Raw genomic sequence first — 20,171 nt, 5'->3', positions numbered from 1 at the left:
ATTAGAGCATGGAGATAGGAGATAGGCAAATATTTTCCAGGAACCAAGTAGTCTAGTGGTTCAGAGTTTGTAGAGGGGGATATTTTGAGATAAGGACTGAAGGGGTAAGGAGGTCAAAATGTGAAGGGTCTTGAATAACAGGCAAAGAAGTTTGAACTAAACTCTGAAAAAGTTTAAACCACTCTAAACAAAGGTCATCCAAGTCAGGGACCAGACCACACATTTTTAACTCCAACTTCACCCCCAAAAGGGGTCTATTGTGGTTGGCAAGGAAATTTTAAAAAGCAGTGTTTACTGAAGAAATATTCAAGAACATCAATTCATTTACATAGATGGTCTGGGAAAAAAGCTAGATAGGATTTTATGTTGTCCTCTGTGGGAGAAAGTGAAAACTATTGATTGAAACTAATCTGAAGAAAGATGGTCAATTCGGGAATTAACAGATGAGAGTATAAATGCAATGAAAAGGGAAGTGGATTTAGAATCAAAAGACCTGAATCTGAATTCCAACTAGTTACTTATTTGGGGGAAATCCTGTCAGATTGTTCTGGGCCCCAGTCTGCTTATATTTTTAAAAAAAGGGGGGCTGGACTAGATGATTTCTAAAGTCTTTACTAATTATAAATCCTATGACTAAACTTAAACAGGTAATTAAATCTTGGGTCAAGTGGTTTATAATCTAAATTCACAGGAACAAGATTTGTACCACAAAGTCAAATAATTAGTCATGGTAACTCCTGTGTGGGAAGTAGAGTTAGAGCTAGTCAGCCAGACCTGGGTTTGTGTCCTCCCTCTGGCCCTGTGACTCAGGAAGTTACTCTTTGAGATTAAATTTCTGAGAAAGTGCTCTGAAATCAAAGATGTGTGCATATGATTACTATAAGGGACATGGAAGGGGGTGATACTTTTATGTATTACCACAACGACATATATCTCTTTTTATAAAAGTAGAGATTCACTTAGACCTCTTTTTTTTTTTTTAGGTTTTTGCTAGGCAATGGGGTTAAGAGGCTTGCCAAGGCCATACAGCTAGGTCATTATTAAGTGTCTGAGGTCGGATTTGAACTCAGGTACTCCTGAGTCCAGGGCCGGTGCTCTATCCACTGCACCACCTAGCCGTCCCTCACTTAGACTTTTAATGTGGTTCTGAAAGTTGGCGCAGGCCTGTTGGGCATGTTGTAAGTAGAGGTACATCTAAAATACAGATCAGTAACTGGAAAGATCAAGAAAGGTTTGCAAAAAGAATAGCTCAGAAACTTTGGTACTGTAATCTTGATAATTCTGCTCTGGTAGAAGGAATACTTTATGCCAAAGAAATCCTGTCTGATTAAAAAAAAATCCTTTCTAATTTAGGCACAGGAGTGGGAAATGGGAGTGAGTTATATTACACTTCAGTGGAAGGACCCAGTAGTGAAATCAAGGACACAAAATACCAAGCATAAGTGTTGTCAGTGATATGTTTCTTGGGTTTGGTTCTGCCCAAACTTGGGAATGCAGGTTTTGGAAAGAAGATATAGATTTATTAAAAGAAGTTACAATATATTAAGAAAAGTTAAAAAGTTAAAAAGAGTTTAAAGAGAAGGCCACTTAGATTGCTGATTGAATTGGCCAGGCCAGCTGACCAGAGTTCAGTAGAAGGCTGAAAGGTAAAAGGGACAGAACCCCTTCCTCAATCTCTTTAAATTCTCCCCCAGAATGCATGGGAGAGGCGGTGACCTGGGAATGAATCAAGTCCCACATTGGAGATTTTGCCTTTTGGGGAGGTTTCCAGCTCCTGTACTCCCTGGCTGCCCCAGCAGAAGACCCTGTAATCTAAATCAGGTCAGACCCTTTGATGAGGTTTAAATTAGATGATAAAGGAAGAAGGAAGATTACCCTAACAATGCAAACAAAAGATTTACAAAGTTTGTCTCCAACTGATTTCATCACTCCCATGCCCACATTTTTCTGTATCATAACGAACTAAAACTCTTAAAGAATTCTAGGGGTGGCTAGGTGGTGCAGTGGATAGAGCACCGGCCCTGGAGTCGGGAGTACCTCAGACACTTCATAATGACCTAGCTGTGTAGCCTTGGACAAACCACTTAACCCCATTGCCTTGCAAAAAAAAAAAAACAAAACCTAAAAATAAAATTAGTATTCAGAGGTTTAAATCTTCCCAAACTAGGCTGTCAGTGTGCCATATCCTTCTTGTGAGCCAAAGTTTTGGAGCTTTCCTTTTTCATCCTTTTCCTATACCTTCTGTGTTAGATACCTCATACCTCGGATGTGCCTCTACTTAATTCACCCCTAACACCTGTAACAACTTTCAAACTACACTCAAAGTTTAAGTGGGCCTTAATGTGATGTACTGACGCATAAAATCATTTAGTAGGGGAGATATTAGAGATATAGTTTATAGTTATTAATCTGTACTCTCTCTCTCTGTACTGACCGTGTAGCTTCCTAGCATAAGTCTGTTGCTCAAGCCATCCAGATGAGGTCCCTGGACTTTAAGCACCTCGCTCCTCCCCGAAATCCTATCCAAAAACTGATTCCGGCCTTAGCTGAAAGGATTGTGTTCGATCGGCCATTCCTCATCCACACTCCCGTTTGCCCCCCAGCCGGGTCGGACAACCCCCTCCCCAAACTCTCCTGCCTCTTCTCTCCCCTTGCAGCTTGCTCCCGGTGGCTCTTCCCCGGGAGGGGGGGCGGCTCTGATCCCCACCAGGCCTCTTAGGCTGTTTAGGCGTCAGCGGCCTCCTGCCCTTTAACCTTTCTCCCCCTCCCCCTCTTAGCTCGTGCTAATCACAGTCAGACTTAAACTTTTTAGTCTCTAAGATGATTTCTGGGTCAGAGTCGGTCTTTTCCATGAATGCTTTCCCTTGGCCCGCTGCATCTCCCCGGGCAAGAGCGGTGATTCATGACAACCCAAAGGTGCCATCTCTGATGCCCGGTGGCCAATTCAATCATCTTTCTGATGACCCGAGTGTCACATGTTACAGAAGAGGAAACTGAGGCGGAAAGGGTTAAATAGCGCGCCCAGGGTCGCGCAGTTTTCCGGCAACGCCCGTTCTTGGGCTCGTCTCTTGACCTTGGGCCATGCGGTCCTCTCGTTTTGGGAAAACAAATGACCCAAAGGCAGGTTACACCGAGGTGGGCGGCGGCAAGTTCAAGGGGAGGCGCCAACCCTCTGCCCTTCCCTCCCCCTCCCCGGCGCGGCTCCCGCTCCCCTCCAAAGGCGGGCGGGGGGGAGGGGGAGGACGTGGCCGCCGGCGTGCGCGCGCTCGGCGCAGGGGTGGGGACACGCGCGCGCACGCACGCGCGCCGCGGCGGGCCCGGGATGGGGGCGGGGCCCCGGCCGCTCCGGGCCGCGATTGGCTTCCAGACCTTTCGCTTCCTCTAAGAATGGGGAGATGGACGCGGGGTCCCGCCCCGCCCCCGCCCGCCGCCACCCCTAGGCATGTCCCTGCGCCTCTCTCGCGCCAACCTCGAGCCCCGTTCAGGTCAGTGCCTCCTTCCCCCCGCACGTCCCCTGCCTTCCTCCCTCCCTGGCCGCGCCGCGCCGCGCCCTACGTGCTCCGTGCCGCGCTTCCGGAGGCCGCCTCGGGCTCTGCCACTCAGCGCCGTTGGGGGAGGCTGAGCCGGCCGGGAAGCGCCGCGAGGATGCAACCACTTCTGTTATAAGTGGGACCTGGTAAAACAACCCCGGCAAGCGCCGGACTTCCCAAAGCCGCCAGCCTCCCCGCGGCCCGTGTCTCCTGGGCTCGGCCCAGCCGGTTTTGGGGATGGGTCCAGGAAATGTTAGAGCCGTGCCTTTTGTTGTTTGCAAACTTTCATTAAATTGAATTCGTTTAAAGTGAACGTGCTTTTGCATTTGGAGTGCAATTTTGAAACTATGAACTGTCTGGAAACCACATTGTGATGCAGAGAGTTGACTAGTGAGACGAAGCCTTTTTTTTTTCCATTTCGTTACGTTGTGACCATCTTATTCTATATCATTTTCCATGTATCATAAAAGGAATATTACAATTTTATTACATGTAATTGTATTGCACATCTTAATTATACCGCCTTTGTCACTGAGCTACCTTTTGTCAGAGCAGAATGATTTATGTCTTTGTTGGACCAGAGCACCTCTTGCATTGGCTCCATAGTGCCGTGGACTACCATCTAGAGCTGAGTAGAGAAGCGTATCGATTAAAATGTGTGGTGGAATGTTATATAGTTCGATTCTACTGTATCTGGCGCCGTGTAGTGTAAGATTCGAATGTAGAAATTAAGTTTCCAGAAGGAATGAATGACGCGGATCCCTAGTTGTCAAGTCTTGAGTTTCAACTCTGTGATGTCAGCTCTCGTGGTTTTGAAGGTGGCCCCCCTCCAAATATTTGTGCAGCATTTGAAGTAAAGAATGTTTTGAGAAATATTTGAAGTGAAATAATAAGGCTCAAAACCCGGAGGAAAAAAGAAAAAAATTTTGCCCATTAGGAGGAAGACATAGCCTGAAGTTTACCTGGGCAACATGGGAAGAGCTTTTTAAAACCAAAGCGCCCTGCTCAGTAATTCATGGTAAATGTTCTCATGCCTCAATATTTTTTTTTCCTAGAGGGGGAGGGAAGCTCAGAGAAGGGCATACCAGGCAACTCTCACTGCCATCCATAGCAGGTTTTTCAGATTTAAGAGCTCAAGTAATTCAGGGTTTAATAATTCTATTGTGACGTATACAATGAATTGGAAAGGATCAGGTAACTAGTTAACTAATAGGTAACAGGGGTGGCATATTTGAAAACAAGATATAGCATACTGGGTCTGGAATCAAATGAACCTGGGTTCGGATCTCACCCATATGACCTTTGAAATTCACTTAATTCAGTGTCTTCTTTTTGAAAAAAAAAAAATGAGTGGGTTAGACTAGATAATTTATAAAGCCTCTTCTGGTTCTAAATCTGCAATCTTTAGATAAACTATTGGAAGGAAGTTGATGTACTTGAAGTCCTAATTTGAATAATGGTAGCAATTATTTCCCTCTTGTTTTAAACGTGTATTTTGGATATTACAAATGTTCAGATGATTGTGAGATTCACATATGGGGGGGGTTCACTTAATTTGAGATTCATTAGAGAAAAACCTGTTTCATTACTGGGCTTGATATTGATATTTATAAATTTCATTTAATAAGTTCCCTTAGAAGACTCATTTATAGATAGAACCCGAGGAGCTATGGAGCAAGCCTCATTAGATCCTTACTTAAGGATGCTAAGGGTGGAAGTTTCTAATAGAATAAAAATTTTTGACAAATGTATTTGCCACATCATTTGGGTTTTTTAAGTTAGAGGACTTGGACCCTTTTGTTTATATCCTCTGGGAGATCATGGGGTTTTTTTTGTTTTTATTTCATCAGCCGTCTAAAAGTAAATTAAAATGGCCCCAGAGATAGTGTTAAAACAAAAACAAAACTCCCAGTTTTACTGGAGTTTCATGACCACAAATCATGAAAATGATCCAGGAAAGGGGAGATTTGATACCAGAAAGGGAATTAGCAAAGCTGCTGACATCAAGGGTTAGTTTTAGAAGCTGAAAATAGACTGCCACATGAGACTGCCTTCAGAAGAGTAGTTATCTTGCCATTTCTGCAAGGGAGATTTAGTTTCCTTCACTGTAAGACTGCCACGATCCTGTTAGCATTCATTAGTCAGAAAGCAGGTGTCTAGTTCCCATGGCTGTGCCTATCCCATTAATGTGAAAATCTGTGTCTAGGAGATTTAAGGTCTAAGAGTATTTTTTTCCATGTTAAATTCAGTGATGGAATATACCTGTAACATCTTTAATCTTACTATTCTGACATAAAGGGTCATCTAATGAGAACATCTTGTGGAAGATATTTGGTTGTAAAAAGTACTAGTGAGAAAAAAGGTTATGATTCTATTTATCACTGTATATGTTTATATATATGTCATATCATTTCGAAATGCATATATTGTATATTTTATTAATCTAATATATATGAGCAAAACCTTTCTTGCATATAGATGCTCAGTTAATATTTAGTAAGTGAATATATGAATTATCTGTATCATTTGCACCTTACCAATATTGTAAATTTAAATGCTTTCCTGGCTCATTAGGTTGTAGATTTTTGTCCCAGTGGTCACAAAATAGATTTGGGAAAAGGAAGCCACTCAGACCTGGGGAAATCACAATCTGAGGAAGACAGGTTGTTTTGTGGACTAAACAATCCTAGCACCCTGGAGAGGTACTGAGATTCCAAGAAGCCCTTTGGCTAGACAGAAAGGCTAGAAGCTAACTAACTATGCCAGCCTTCCCCAGGTAGTTGATCATTGTACTGCTGCTCTTTGGTAAGTCTGAGCCCTGGTATCCCTGTTATTCCATAAGAGCCCCTACTATCTTAGAAAGGCATGAAAGCTTATGTCAACTTTGGTGTCTGTTATTTTTCTCCCTAAAAGTATATGGGCAGGTAACAATAATAAGGTAGGGGTGAGCTGGTGCTAACTTTATTCTGTTAATTGTCTGATGCTAATGGAATACATACCCTTGGAGAGAGAACCATACTGCCCATCTGGTTTCTAGATAAATCAGGAGATTCCAAATCCCAATGGACATTTTGGAAGTGTTCCCTCATTCAAGTAAAGGTTGATTCTTTTACTTGTTGGTTAAAATCTTAAAATCTTTTCCCCTCACCCCTTATATGCTTATTTCAGTTCCCACTCTCACCAGGAGCTTACTGCATGGAGGAGGCTTCTCAAGGCTACTGGCAGCTTTCCTTCTACTTTATCATCTTGAACTATTCTGGATATCTTGCTTTTGTAGCTTATTTCCTCAAGGCCAGTTTTGCCTTTTTCATCTCACTAGAGGCTGCCAAAGGTTTATTTTGTTCACAGTATTCAGTTTTTCTCTTGATCACAGTGCCCTGTTAAGGATTTCCCTCTTTCAAAGTCAGAGGCAGTCTATCTACTACAATGTGCTGCGTCTATTTTCTTTTACCTTTAGAATTTGAGGATGGTATTTCTAATGGTTTTATGTTCATGTCAGTAAAGACTATATAATTAGTAGTCTTGTTCATATTGCATATCTTGAAAGGTATATAGTGTAAAACTCAAGTAGAAATAAGAGTCATTAAACCATATAGGCTGCCCATTGACTTAGTTTTAAAATGTAACTGTTTATTGTATTTTTATTTTATTAAATATTTCCCATTTAGATTTTAATGTGGTTTGGTTTTCACTCAGGAGTGTTGAGGGTGACTCACCAGATTTGTCTTTGATACCTTTAGAAAAATAGATATAGGGGCAGCTAGGTGGTGCAGTGGATAGAGCACTGGCCCTGGAGTCAGGAGTACCTGAGTTCAAATCCGGCCTCAGACACTTAATAATTACCTAGCTGTGTGGCCTTGGGCAAGCCACTTAACCCCCTTGCCTTGCAAAAACTAACAAAAATAAAAAATAAAAAAACTAAAAAAAATAGATACAGCGCAGGATTTGTAGGGAGGAAAATCTTGGTTCAAAACTAGACTCATTTCATTCATTGGGTAACCCTGAATAAATCACTTAATCCTCTGAGCCTTAGTTTCCTTATCTTCACTGTGGGTGTAATAATAGCTTTTCTTCCCACACAAGACAGCTTGCCCTAGTGAAGCGGGTCTTAAGACCTACACTGGGTGTGAAATCCTGGGCAAGTCACTCTGAATTAGGGCCCTCTCATCCCATCTTACAAGCTAAGAGATGAGGTAAATGAACTTTTGCTAAAGTATCTTGCCCTTCCCTGCCCAGGGCTCCCCCCAGGCACAGAAGCCCCCACCAGTAAAACAGTGGATCCCTGCCTTAGCCTGAAAGGATTATGTCTTTGACCCCCATCCATAGATCTCTCCTTACCTCATCTTTGCTCTTTGAGCTACTGCCCCTCATCAACAGATCTCCCATTACCTCATCCTCTGCTTTTAGAGCCACCACCACCCCCATTCCTCACCTACTTCCTCCAGCTCACTCTTCTGTTGAGCTTCTTGTCTCAGGAAGCTAACGGGCTCTATGTCCTCCTTTTCTACTTTTCCCCGATGGCTTGCCTTCCTTCTTTTGAAAGAGCAGCCTACTCTTGGAGACTGAGATCCCCCAGTAAATTCTTCTGCTCCTTTGCCTTTCCTTACATGGCAGTTTAGGTCTAGGTTATTCTTTCCTTTAGTTTCCTTTTTCTGCTTAGGGATCTGTGGTTCCTGCTCCTTACTCTTTCTTTTCCCTTTAGCTCACAGCAATACTTTAAATAAACCTTTTTTGTCCCTAAAATTCTTTCTGGGTCAGTTAATCTTTTAAATGAATTCTTTCATGTTCCACCCAGACCTTTAGCCAGCCACATTTTCCCTGGCATCAACTATGCTGTGTTACCAGGGATACAAAGGAAAACAAAAACATGATTTCAGGAACCTCACATTTTAACAGAGAAACAACGTGCCACCATGGACATAGAGAAATATATATGGTATATATGGAAGATTCTCTTATAGCCATTCCATACTAGGTGTGAAAGAGAATGGGAATTCCTGCACATGGTGGAAGATAGAACAGCATCTTGAAGGAAGACAAGGGAACAGAAAGTCATAGGAAAGGAGGGAAAATGTTACAGCTATAAGGGTAGATGCCTTGAGCCAAGAAATGGAGAGCTTTGTATGATAAAGAGCAGTTAGTGAACCCCAGTAGCAGACTATGTAACCTCTACTATTAGGACTTTGGCTCTACCTTCTCCCAAAAGGTAACCTAGGCTCCATGCCTCCCTGGGCCCCTCTATTCTGATAGGTCAACTTTTGCCTTATCCTTCAGGGACCCAGGCTTCGCTGCCCACTCCATAGTTATTCTACTTTGAGACCCCTCCTCTCTTTTCTGTTTTATGTGTTACTTGTCCTCTTCTTTGCCCCATTAATGTAAATTTCTTGAAGATGAAGAACAATCTTATCATTATCTATTTCTAATCCCCAGTACCTAGTATATAGTAAGCATTTAATGAATGATCTCTCTAACAATCTACCTCCCTACCTATTTAGCAGTGATAGATTATTTAGAACAAATAAAATGTAAGAAGATTACAAAGACTGGAAGGAATCTGGTTGTGAAGGACTTTAAGTGCCAAACAAAGAATCAAGTCTTCAAGGGAATAGGGTGCCTCTGAAATGTATTGTATGTGGGAGATGGGAGAAGGTGACATGGATAGACCTGTTTTAGGAAATCACCTTGATACCTGAATCATTGCTGGATTAGTATGTGGAGAAACTTGAAGCAGTGAGAGCAATCAGAAGGCTATCCCCATAGACCAGGTGAGAGGTGATGAGAGCCCCCGGGGAAACCTGTGTGATTTATATAAATAGGGCTGTAAAGGTAAAACTGACAAGAATTGATAACAGATTGAATATGTGGGGAAAGTGCAAGTGGGGGAGTTGAGGATGACATTAGGTTGTGGCTCTGGGTGACTGGAATAATGGTGGTGCCATCTGTAGTAATAGGAAAATTGGGAAGGAGGAGAGTTATAGGGGAAAGATTAGTTCTGTTTTGTCTATGTGAAGTATTCCCACTTACATATAAAGATAGTTTTTAGCATTCATTTTTGTAAGATTTCGAGTTCTAAATTTTTCTCTCCCTTCCTTTCCCTCCTCTTTCCCCAAGACATCAAGTAATCTGATATAAATTATACATGCACATATTAAATATATTTCCAAATTAGTCATATTGTAAAAGAAGAATCACAACAAAAAGGAAAAACATAAGAAAGAAAAAAATTTTCAAATGATAATAGTTTGCTTTGATCTGCATTCAGATTCTAGCTTTTTTTCTGGATGTGGATGACATTTACCTTCTAAAGACATTTGGAATTGCCTTTTTTTTTTTCCAATTACATGTAAAGATAGTTTTCATCATCCATTTTCATAAGATTTTGAGTTTATGTTGAGTTTGAAATCTCCAAGAGGACATTAGTGATATGTAAGTGGAGCTCAGGAGGGAGATTAAAGCTGGATATATAGATCTGGGAGTCATTTGCATAGCAGTCACAGTTGAACCCAAGGGAGCCAATGAGATCACCAAGGAAGGTAATCATCCTAGAGGTGAAAGAGGCTTGGGGGATATCCTCTGATGGTAGTTATGACTTGAAAGAATAGCTGGCAAAGGAGACTGAAGAGTTGTCAAACTGGTAAGAGGGGAACCGGGAAAAGCAGGATCATGAAAAAACTAAAGAGCCAGTATCCAGGAGGAGCAGGTGATCGATAATGAAAGAGGCTGCAGAGAACTCAAAAAGGATGAAGATCAAGAAAAGGCCATTAGATTTGGCAATTATGAGGTAACTAGTTATTTGGGGGAATGATGAAATTAGAAGACATTGCAAAAGATTTAATGGCAGGATAGGATAGAATGTGGAAATACCTGTTAGAGAAAGTCTTCTTTTTTTAAAATACAAATATTTTATTTATTTTCCAGTTATATACAATATTAATTTCTACCTATCATTTTTTGTAATGTTTTGAATTTTACAATTTTCCCCAACCTCTCTTACTTCTCCCCATCCCCCACAGAAGACATTCTGATAATCTTTACATTGTTTCCAAGCTATACATTGATCAAAATTGAATGTGTTGAGAGAAAAATCATATCCTTTAGGAAAAAATAAAATATAAGAGATAGCAAAATTATGCAGTACATAAGACAACTTTTTTTTTAGATTGAAGATAATAGTGTTTGGTCTTTGTTTAATACAGGTGGTATTCTCTATCACAGATACCCTAAAATTGTCTGATTATTGCACTGATGGAATGAGCAAGTCCATTAAGGTTGTTCGTTACCTCCAGATTGATGTTAGGGTGTACAATGTTCTTCTGACTCTGCTCCTCTCACTTAGCATCAGTTCATGCAAGTCTTTCCAGGCTTCTCTGAATTCCCATCCCTCCTGGTTTCTAACAGAACAGTAGTGTTCCTTGACATACATAAACCAGTTTGTTAAGCCATTTCCCCAAATGAAGGACATTCACTCAATTTCCAGTTCTTTGCCACCACAAACAGGGCTGTTCAGAATATATTTTTAGGTTGTTTTTTTTTTTTTGCAAGGCAAATGGGGTTAAGTGGCTTGCCCAAGGCTACACAGCTAGGTAATTATTAAGTGTCTGAGACCACCGGATTTGACCTCAGGTACTCCTGACTCCAGGGCCCGTGCTTTATCCACTGTGCCACCTAGTTGCCCCTGTTATGAATATTTTTGAACAAGTGATGTTTTTAGCCTTTTTCATCATCTCTTCAGGGTATAGACCCAGGAATGGTATTGCTGGATCAAAGGGTATCCACATTTTTGTGGCCCTTTGGGCATAGTTCCAAATTGCTCTCCAGAAAGGTTGTATGAGTTCACAGCTCCACCAACAATGTATTAGTGCCCCAGATTTCACACATCCTGAAGAGATTTATCTTGGCAAGGAGAATGATCATCTTTTTATGTAAGTCAAGGCATCTAAGGTCTTTTACCACCTATTTCTGACCTATTTTTGCCACTTTAATCTCATACTATGTATACTGTGCTTTATATATTCTAGATTCCAGCTCATTTGGGCTCTTTGCTGTCCTCCATTATTGTTCTGCTTTCTCCTCTCTGTGACCTTGCAGTATTGCATAGCAAAATAAGACTTGGATTTAGAGTTACTAAGATCAGTGTTTGAATTCCAGGTTCAACATATTAACTCTGACCAGACACAAGTCTTTTAACCTAAGCCTTAGTTTCCCTTTGTAAAACAAGACCAAAAATACCTGTTTTTTCCCAAGTTGGGGTTCTTGGGGAATGGGGATTTGATTGTTAGATGATCTCTAAATTTCCTTCTTGTTCTTGACAGTGTGATTCTATGATCCTATGTGTTCTACAGCAGAGTCATTAGTGTTTTGAAGTTCCTAGGTGACTCTTATTATCTCATTCTGTGGAAAGTTGGAGACATATTCCTTGCATACAGTGCATGTAGTGGATTTAGTTCTGTATTTTCATGAGGAACATTGGGCTAAAATAATCCCCGTGCCATCATTCTATAGTATGTGCAAAGGAAAGAGTCTGCTTTATATGGTGTTTGGCTTTTTGTTGTTGTTGTTGTTTTTGGTAGGGAATGCTTCAGTTGTCTCTTATTGAATGTTTTCTTTCTTATTGAAGATTAGGTTGGTGTTTGTAGGGTATGTTACTTTAGATTGTATCTTAAGTTCCTTTTTGTTCTTCAGAAAACACATTATTCCAGAATAGTCTTGAATTTTTTGAATTGCCTTTCCTTTATATTTGAATATCTTTCTGATGGTTGTTTATAGAATTTCTTATTTGTCATTGGAATTGCTAAGTTCTATCACTATGTGTCTTATAATTTGTAGCATATATTTTTATTTTGTTTTTGAGAGGTGATCTTTGAATTCTTTTGATTAGCAGATTGTTGTATGAATTCAAAAGGTCGGATCCATTTTCTCTATTTCTTGCATTATGAGTTTTGTGATATTGCACTCATTTTGACTTTGGGATAAATATAGTTTGCTTGTAAAGCAAATATTAATGTTTTATTATTTCTTTTCTAACATCGTCCTTCAGTGTATTTGTATTCTCCTTTTTGTTTCTTTAGAAAGACTCGTCACCTTGAATTAAAATTTTTCCTGTTCTGACGATTGTTATTTCTTCTGTGATGGCCACAAATTATGCTTTCATGAAACTTACTTCTCTCTTGGATCATTCAGGAACATCTTGCTGTTATTTCATGTTCTCTTGGGAATCCACAAAGTTTTCTCTCTCTTCAAGAGTTAATTTCTTTGTCTTGTAATATTTATTCAGAGATGTTTGGATTTGTTTAGATGCCCTGTATGTTATCTTTCTTTATGTTATTAATATCTTCTGTTGACTTATCTGCTTGTGCTCAAGGGTTTTAATGGAGTTTTCTTCTTCTGAAAAGCTCTGGTAATTTGTTTTTTGCTTACATTCTGATCCATTCCCTTGCAGGGGAATTCAGGTTTTTTCTAAAAGCCTCGGTCTCTGCCCCAAGTGACTTCTTGGGGGACAGAACTGGCCTTTAATAGATGCCAGGCCCCTTTCCTCCAGGCTTATTGTCCCCATCATATACACGTGCTGATGCTGTACCCCAGATTCCTCTCTTCTTCTCTGGCTGAGCACTGCTGCCTAGGCAAGAGGAAATTTCCCCTTTCTTAGACTTCCACCTCCTGATACTGAGATGGGGATAAGAGGGAGTTGGAACATCAGTTGAATTTTGTTGCTTGTTAATATTGAATGGTTGAGTGAGGACAGGGGCAGGTGGTATACTGGCAGAGACTGGAAATTGCATCAAAGGAATTGCTGGGTGAGGAGCTAGGTGGTGCAGAAGAGAGAGTGTTTATCTATAGTTGGGAAGACTCCTCTTCCTGAGTTCAGATACTTTCTAGCCAAGTGACCCTGGACAAGTTACTTAACCCAGTTTGCTTCAGTTTTCTCATCTGTAAAATGAGCCAGAGAAAGAAATGACAGACTAGTTCACTATCTTTAAAAAGAAAATCCCAAAGCAGTCACTAAGAGATGAACACAACCCAGATGACTGAACAGCAAAAATTACTGAGTGGACCCAGTTCACATGCCCATGGATCATCTTGTGTAGTCCTGCCATAGCATATGTGGACTGGGGAGGAAGAAGGGGCTGAAGGTAGGGATTAGTCTTCACTTCATTAGGTTGTTCTCTCTTTTAAAAACAGTTTTTGTTTTGGCTTGTGGAGTGAGCAACAACTGCCTTACCTCTTACACATAATTAGCATTTTGGAGAGTTTTCAGAGGTTGTAAGTTTCCTGTCTTTTGGTCATATGACTTGGAAATTCCTGTGCCATAATTCTTATGGATGTGGATGATAACCTTTTTCTCACATTGGGAACACAGCCTTAGCTACTTGCAGCCAGTTGAACCCAGTCCAAGAAGGATTATCAAAGAATCTGACCCTCTATTTATTCAATGCATTATTTACTTTAAAAAGGAAAGATTAGACAGAGAGCTGGCCCTAGATTTAGGAAGACATGGCTTGAAGACCCTCTTCCTCTCCCTGCATATACAGGCTCTCTAACCCAGGGCATGTCCCTGTATCCTAGGCAGCTCCCTTCAGACTAAAACTGCAGAGCAGGAGCCAGTTTTTTGAAACTAATGAAACCCTAGTTCTGGCTAAGAAGAGAAAGGAGAGATTATTTGACAGCTGCCCTATTGTGGGCCCCAGTGGTCTGGCTCTATGGCCTGTCTGACTTAGAACAGTCTGTTTTATTGAAGGCTGTGATTGGACCCGCCCGTCCCACTCCCATGCTGTGGGACAGGAGTATACCTGTGAAAAGTGTGTCTCTACAGGACACGAGATTGGGGAGGGATTCTGTCCCTTCAAGCAAGGATAAAGTGGGTGTTATATTATTGAAGCGTAACAGTGCAGGGCTCAGGAAGACAGTTAAAGTAGTAATTATCCTTTAAAGGATTGCTCTAATTGGATGTTTGTATAATCCTAAATCCTCCTTGGTGGAAATCCAAGTAGTCACTGAATCTTGCAAGTGGACCTTTAGAATCAGGGATCAGATGCCTTTCTCTCCACGCACAATAACGAGAGGCTTTGCTCAAAGACTAGATATGCTGAGGCCATCATTTCTCTTGGTTAGGTTTTGTGTTGCAAAGCACATGTCAAGCCTACAGATTTCCATCATAACCAGCTTGTTATTAAATAGATTTGGATCAAATGAGAAAGCAGGTGTGAAAATGCTTTACAAAGCATAAACTCACTCTCCCAGTATGGGCTATGGGTCAAATCATGTCTTCCTGAACAAAATCACTTTTTGGCATAAACACAATCACTCTTTGGATGTAATATTTAGATGTTAGAATGTTACATAGGTATATATGAATGACTTGGTATGTGGTTTAGTAAATGAATAATTTTCTTTAACTGTCAATTATGCATAGGCCGTCTTGTCGGAGATTAGTCCTTTGGCATTTGGGGGGAGTATTGCTAAGGGTTAGAGGCACATGTTCTGGATGGGGGTGGGTTAGGGGTTGTACTTCCTGTCTTGTCAATTAAAATGCCATTCTTCCCTTCCCTCCAATGTATTATTTAAAAGCAATGGTTATACAAGCTGGATATTAAACTGTAGTATTTGTGAAGCATTTTTTTCTTATAATGAATAAGCAAAAGGGGAAATTTTGTGCCTTTTGAATTTGTTGAATTTCGTATCATCTATAAGATTAGAATCTTAGAATCATATTTGGAGCTGGATCCCATTTTAGAGGTCATCTAGCAGCTAGGTGTTATACCAGGCCTAGATTCAAAACTGGCCTGCCTTCCCTTCCTTCCTGCACCTCTCCCCATACACTTTTTTTTTACTTGACTTCTACCACTAAGTTAGCATAACTTGTCAATTAAAAAAAATTCTTGGTATATACAATTAGCATTCACTTTTGAAATATTTAATTTAGGAAATATTTGGAATAACTGAACATTTTTATTTCTTTTCTCTGGTAGAAATGCTCTTTGTAAAGAAATCACAGTGTCATCAAATTTCAGGGAGGGGAGGGATCAGAAAACCCAGGAATCCACAGATTACAAATTGAAAGGGACCATTTAGTTCTTTGTTTCTCTAGGTGACTTGGTTAAGACTATGGGATAGAACTTTGACAGCTCTGAGGCCAGTGTTGTGTCAAAATCCTTGGCAAATAACTATGCTATGAAGCAAAAACTTTTGAAAACCATTGATTTATTCTAATGACTTCAAATTACTGGTGATAATACTAATAAGCATCTTGTCTAATCTAGAGTATGATGAAGAAAGAGCCCTGAGTTTGGAGTCAAAAGCTCAGCTTTTTGGGCAGCTTAGGGCAGAGTGATAGTGAACTAACTATTTAACTTTTCTGGTGCTCAGTTTCCTCATCTGAGAGACAAGAACAATGATATAATTTTATACTCTATATCTCAGAGGGTTCTTTCAAAGAATATACTTTGTAAATATATTTTGTGGTTATGATAGTTTTTATTCTTTTTTTATTATATAAATATTTTATTTGTTTTTCAATTATATACAATAGTAGTTTCTACCAATCATTTTTTTGAAAGGTTTTTGAATTTTACAATTCCCCCCTTTCCCCCCTTCCCTCCCCTTCCCCCCCAACAGAAGGCAGTCTGATGTTTTTACATTTGTTTCCATGATATGCATAGATTGTTATTATTCTTATGAGCTACCTTGAGCTCTTAAGAAAAACTCTTTATAAATTGGAAAAAAATTCCACTGCAATTCAAAAAATATTTATTAATTGCAAGGCACAATGAATACTATGGCAGTTAAATTTTAAATTTCATTTAGAAATGAAAAACAATATGGCCCTTGCTCTCAAGAGACCATAGTAGGGGTGGCTAGGTGGCAAAGTGGATAGAGCACTGGCCCTGGAGTCAGGAGTACCTAGGTTCAAATCCGGCCTCAGACACTTAATAATTACATAGCTGTGTGGCCTTGGGCAAGCCGCTTAACCCCGTTTGCCTTGCAAAAAAAAAAAAAAATGAAGAGACCATAGTAGGTCGTGTGCATTGTTTTGCAGATGAGGAAATTGAGGCCTCATGTACAACAGTTCACATTCATATCATGTTTTAATAGTATAGTTATTCAATATTACTTAAAATTTGAAGCATTTTTATCACAAAAGTTCTTTGAGATAGGTAACAATTTTTTAATTACTGTTTCACTAGTGTAGGAAGGGCTTAAGTGAGAAACTTTCTCTACAGCAGATCAACTAATAAGTGACCTTATAAATGTCAGAAAATTGTTTGGTATGCTGACAGGTTCGAGGATCTTCCCAAGGTCATACGGCTAGGATGTGCATCATATCTTACTGACTCTAAAACTACTCTCTGTCTACTGTCCTGTCTACTATCTACTTATCCTGCATAATTAAAAACACAAAATTTTATTGATCCCTTTTGGTTTTACATCATCTACCTTCCCCTTCCCCCCCCCCCCCCCCCCCCCCCCCCCCCCCCCCCCCCCCCCCGGTTTTTGCAAGGCAAACGGGGTTAAGTGGCTTGCCCAAGGCCACACAGCTAGGTAATCCCTGTCTTTCTCAGGGAGCAACATTTTACAACAAAGAAGAAAAAATAAACAACAGTTCAGCAAGACTAAGCAATACTTTGAAAGACTGACCTGATAAGCAGTGTTCTATACAATAGTTCCCTATTCATAAGATATGACATTTTCTGTGAAGTAATTTTAAAATAACTTGTAAAAGAGCTTCTTCATTTGCAAATATAGTAACCTTAAAACTGTATCAAAGGAAATAATAAATATTCAAGACACTTTGGTTATAATAAATATTTTGAAAACCCCAGGATGGTTTAACAGTCCTGCTTAAATACGTTTTCATATTTGGGGATTTGCCCACCATCGAGATTAATGGTAACCTTGCCATATCTTATTCAGGAATTGTAGCTGAGAAAATTTCATCACCCACGACAAAAATTCAGGTATAATAACTCCAAAGTTAACTACATTGAACCCCAGACTACAGAAAGAGGTTGATATGTGTCTTTCCAGCCTGATATTTAAGAACTGGCAACCTTTGGAAGTCTCAGAAGTGGACTTTAGGGGAAGCCAATACAGAAACTCAAGATACATCAAAAAAACTTGTAAACAAAACTTAGATTCTCAGTGTTAAAATACCTAACTTTCTTCAAGGTGTAGTCTAATTTATATGTGTTTTTGACACTATAACATTCTGAGGCCTTCCCTAGAACTTGTATGAAAGTGCCATTTTAATTGTTATGAGGTTTTTGTCTTCCATGGAATTTTTTAATTTTAATTTTTTGCATTTTAATTTAATTTTTATTTGATTAATCCTTTCATTTTAGTAAGTGGATCTGCTGTGTGACCTTGCAACTATAGCTTTCCAAGTTTCATAATACTTGGTTGAAATTGTGAGGTAACATTGTTCTTTCCTGTTCTAACAGAATTTTCAACCACATTAACCTTGATCAGGAAGATAACTTCACAGAGGCAGAGAAAAAACAAAATCACGAATGGCTGGACAGTAGTACCTGAGGCTTTAAAAGAATTCGGGTATGTACTTGGTTGTCAAAATAAAATGTACATACAGTAATAAAAAGTTCATTTGTTTTCTATCTTTCAAACCCACAATGATGTTCCTATTTTAATGTGTTATTTATTACCACAAAATGTTTATCACACCTGTTTCTTTCTTTTTTTTTTTTTTAATTTCACACCAGTTTCTTAAAAGCCTGAGTTTGTGATGGTTTGAAACTTGTTGATGCAAGGGGTTCTTAACCTCTTTGGCTGTTTGGTGGCTTCTTTCTCAGAATCCTGTTTTTCAGTGCTCTGAGGCTGGTGGAAGTAAAAATACATGGTGTCTGAACTCTAGAGCCTGGCTCTACTGGCCACTAGTTGTGTCACTTTAAAGTTATTTCACTTAATTAGGCCTTAGTTTTCTTCTGTAGAAAATTAGATCAAGCTTGATTAACTCTTTGATGTTTTTAGTGTTAGCATCCCGAGTCAGAGATTGATGGTAGGTATTCATTCTAAGGAGAGAAAATGGTATGAACAAAGTTGTCAAGGTAGAAACCTTGTTGTTGGGTTGCTTTCAATTGTGTTCTCATTTGATCACTGGAGTGGTTTTGCCAGCTCATTTTATAGATGAAGAAACTGAATCAAAAAGGGTGACTTTTTCAGAATTAGCCAGCTTGTGTCTGAGGCAAGATTTGAGTTGAGGAAGATGAGTCTTCCTGACTCCAGGCATGGAACTTTGTCTCCTGTACCACTTGGCTGGCTTAAAGTTTGAGAGCTCAAAGCATATTCAGGGACCAGCAGTTAATTAAGAATAGTGTGCTTGTTGGGGAGAAGTGGGAGATAAAACTGGAATGGCTAGTTGGGACCAGTTCTTGGAGGTTCTAGAATGTCAGGCTAAGGAATTTGGACTTTCTCTGGTAAGTAGTGAGAAGCCTTGAGATAGGGAGTAGCAAGATCAGAAGTATAAGTTAAGAAGATTATTTTAGAGTTTATGTTCCAACGTCTCTTGTAGAAGATGGGGAGGTAGAGAGATTCTATGAAGAACTTGATCAGAATCTCTTAAGTTAAATCAACATATACTTTAAACCCTTAAAGATAACTTCAATGCAGAAACGACTTTAGGAGAGGATGATGAAAAATATTTTTGGAAACAGATCAGGAGGAGGCAGCTAGATGGCACAGTGGATAGAGCACTGACCCTGGACTCAGGAGGACCGGAGTTCAAATCTGGCCTCAGACACTTAATTGCCTAGCTATGTGGCCTTGGGCAAGTCACTTAACCTCATTGCCTTAAATAATAAAATTTAAAAAAAAAAGGAAAATGGATCAGGAGTAAGAAATAGGAAATAGAAAAATCTTAAATTACCATATAGAAGCCTCACACCTATATTTCTTTTTTTAAAGAAGTAGGGGAGGACAAAAAAGCAAGTTTTCAAAATTTAAGGAGAGAAAGCCAATTAAGATAGATAGTTCCCAAAATGACCAACTGAAGAAAAATGGAAAAGATCTGTCACAATTTCTATAATAAAAATATTTTCTCTGTTAGTGACTTTGGAGCAGCCATGTTTGTTATACCACATGAAGAAGTAGGAGTGGATCTTGAAAGTGAATAAGACAGGATGGAAAGAGCAAATAAACAAGACCAAACACCTACAGAGGAGGTCTAGGCCAGTCAAGCTAATAGGGCAGCTAGGTAGTATAGTAGATAAGAGCCCTGGTCTTAGAGTGAGGATGGGTGTTTGAATCCAGTCTCAGACATTTACTAGTTGAGTGACTTAAAACTAATTGCCTCCCATCCGGGGCCATCTCCTGTCACACTGATTCATATGTGGCCACTGGACTCAGATGGCTCTGCAGGAAAAAGTGAGGCTGTTGACTTAGCACAGCACCCCTTCACTCAAATCTAGTTCATGTGCTTGTCATGGCATCATCTCCCTGATGTTGTGGTCTTCTTTCGGAATGTTCCATTATTAGGAACAACTGGAACCCAGGATAAACTTGCGTACCAACACATTTCACAGAAATGGATAGAGAATGTGAATTTTATCTAGACAAATATTTATTTGTTAGCAGGATCATATTTTTACTATCTATAGCCTAAGTTTTAGATTTCCATTGAAGCGATCCTAACTT

At 39.8% G+C, this 20,171-nt stretch overlaps 1 protein-coding gene across 6 annotated transcripts in view; it reads left to right on the top strand.

Annotated features, from left to right (window-relative positions):
- Positions 1-20,171, top strand: part of RCBTB2 (RCC1 and BTB domain containing protein 2) — a 162,970-nt gene that overhangs the window by 104,162 nt on the left and 38,637 nt on the right. Inside the window, exons 1-2 of one of the 6 annotated variants that reach the window (XM_074217123.1) lie at positions 3,414-3,485; positions 17,966-18,074. The gene's annotated coding sequence lies outside the window, so the exon portion shown is untranslated. The other 5 variants (XM_074217126.1, XM_074217125.1, XM_074217128.1 and 2 more) reach the window with 5 other exon arrangements.

This window comes from Macrotis lagotis, chromosome 1 (genome assembly GCF_037893015.1).
Source record: "Macrotis lagotis isolate mMagLag1 chromosome 1, bilby.v1.9.chrom.fasta, whole genome shotgun sequence".
In the NCBI taxonomy this organism is placed as follows: domain Eukaryota; kingdom Metazoa; phylum Chordata; class Mammalia; order Peramelemorphia; family Peramelidae; genus Macrotis; species Macrotis lagotis.
The sequence above is the reverse complement of the archived record's forward strand: the minus strand, read 5'-3'. Positions and strand labels throughout refer to the sequence as shown.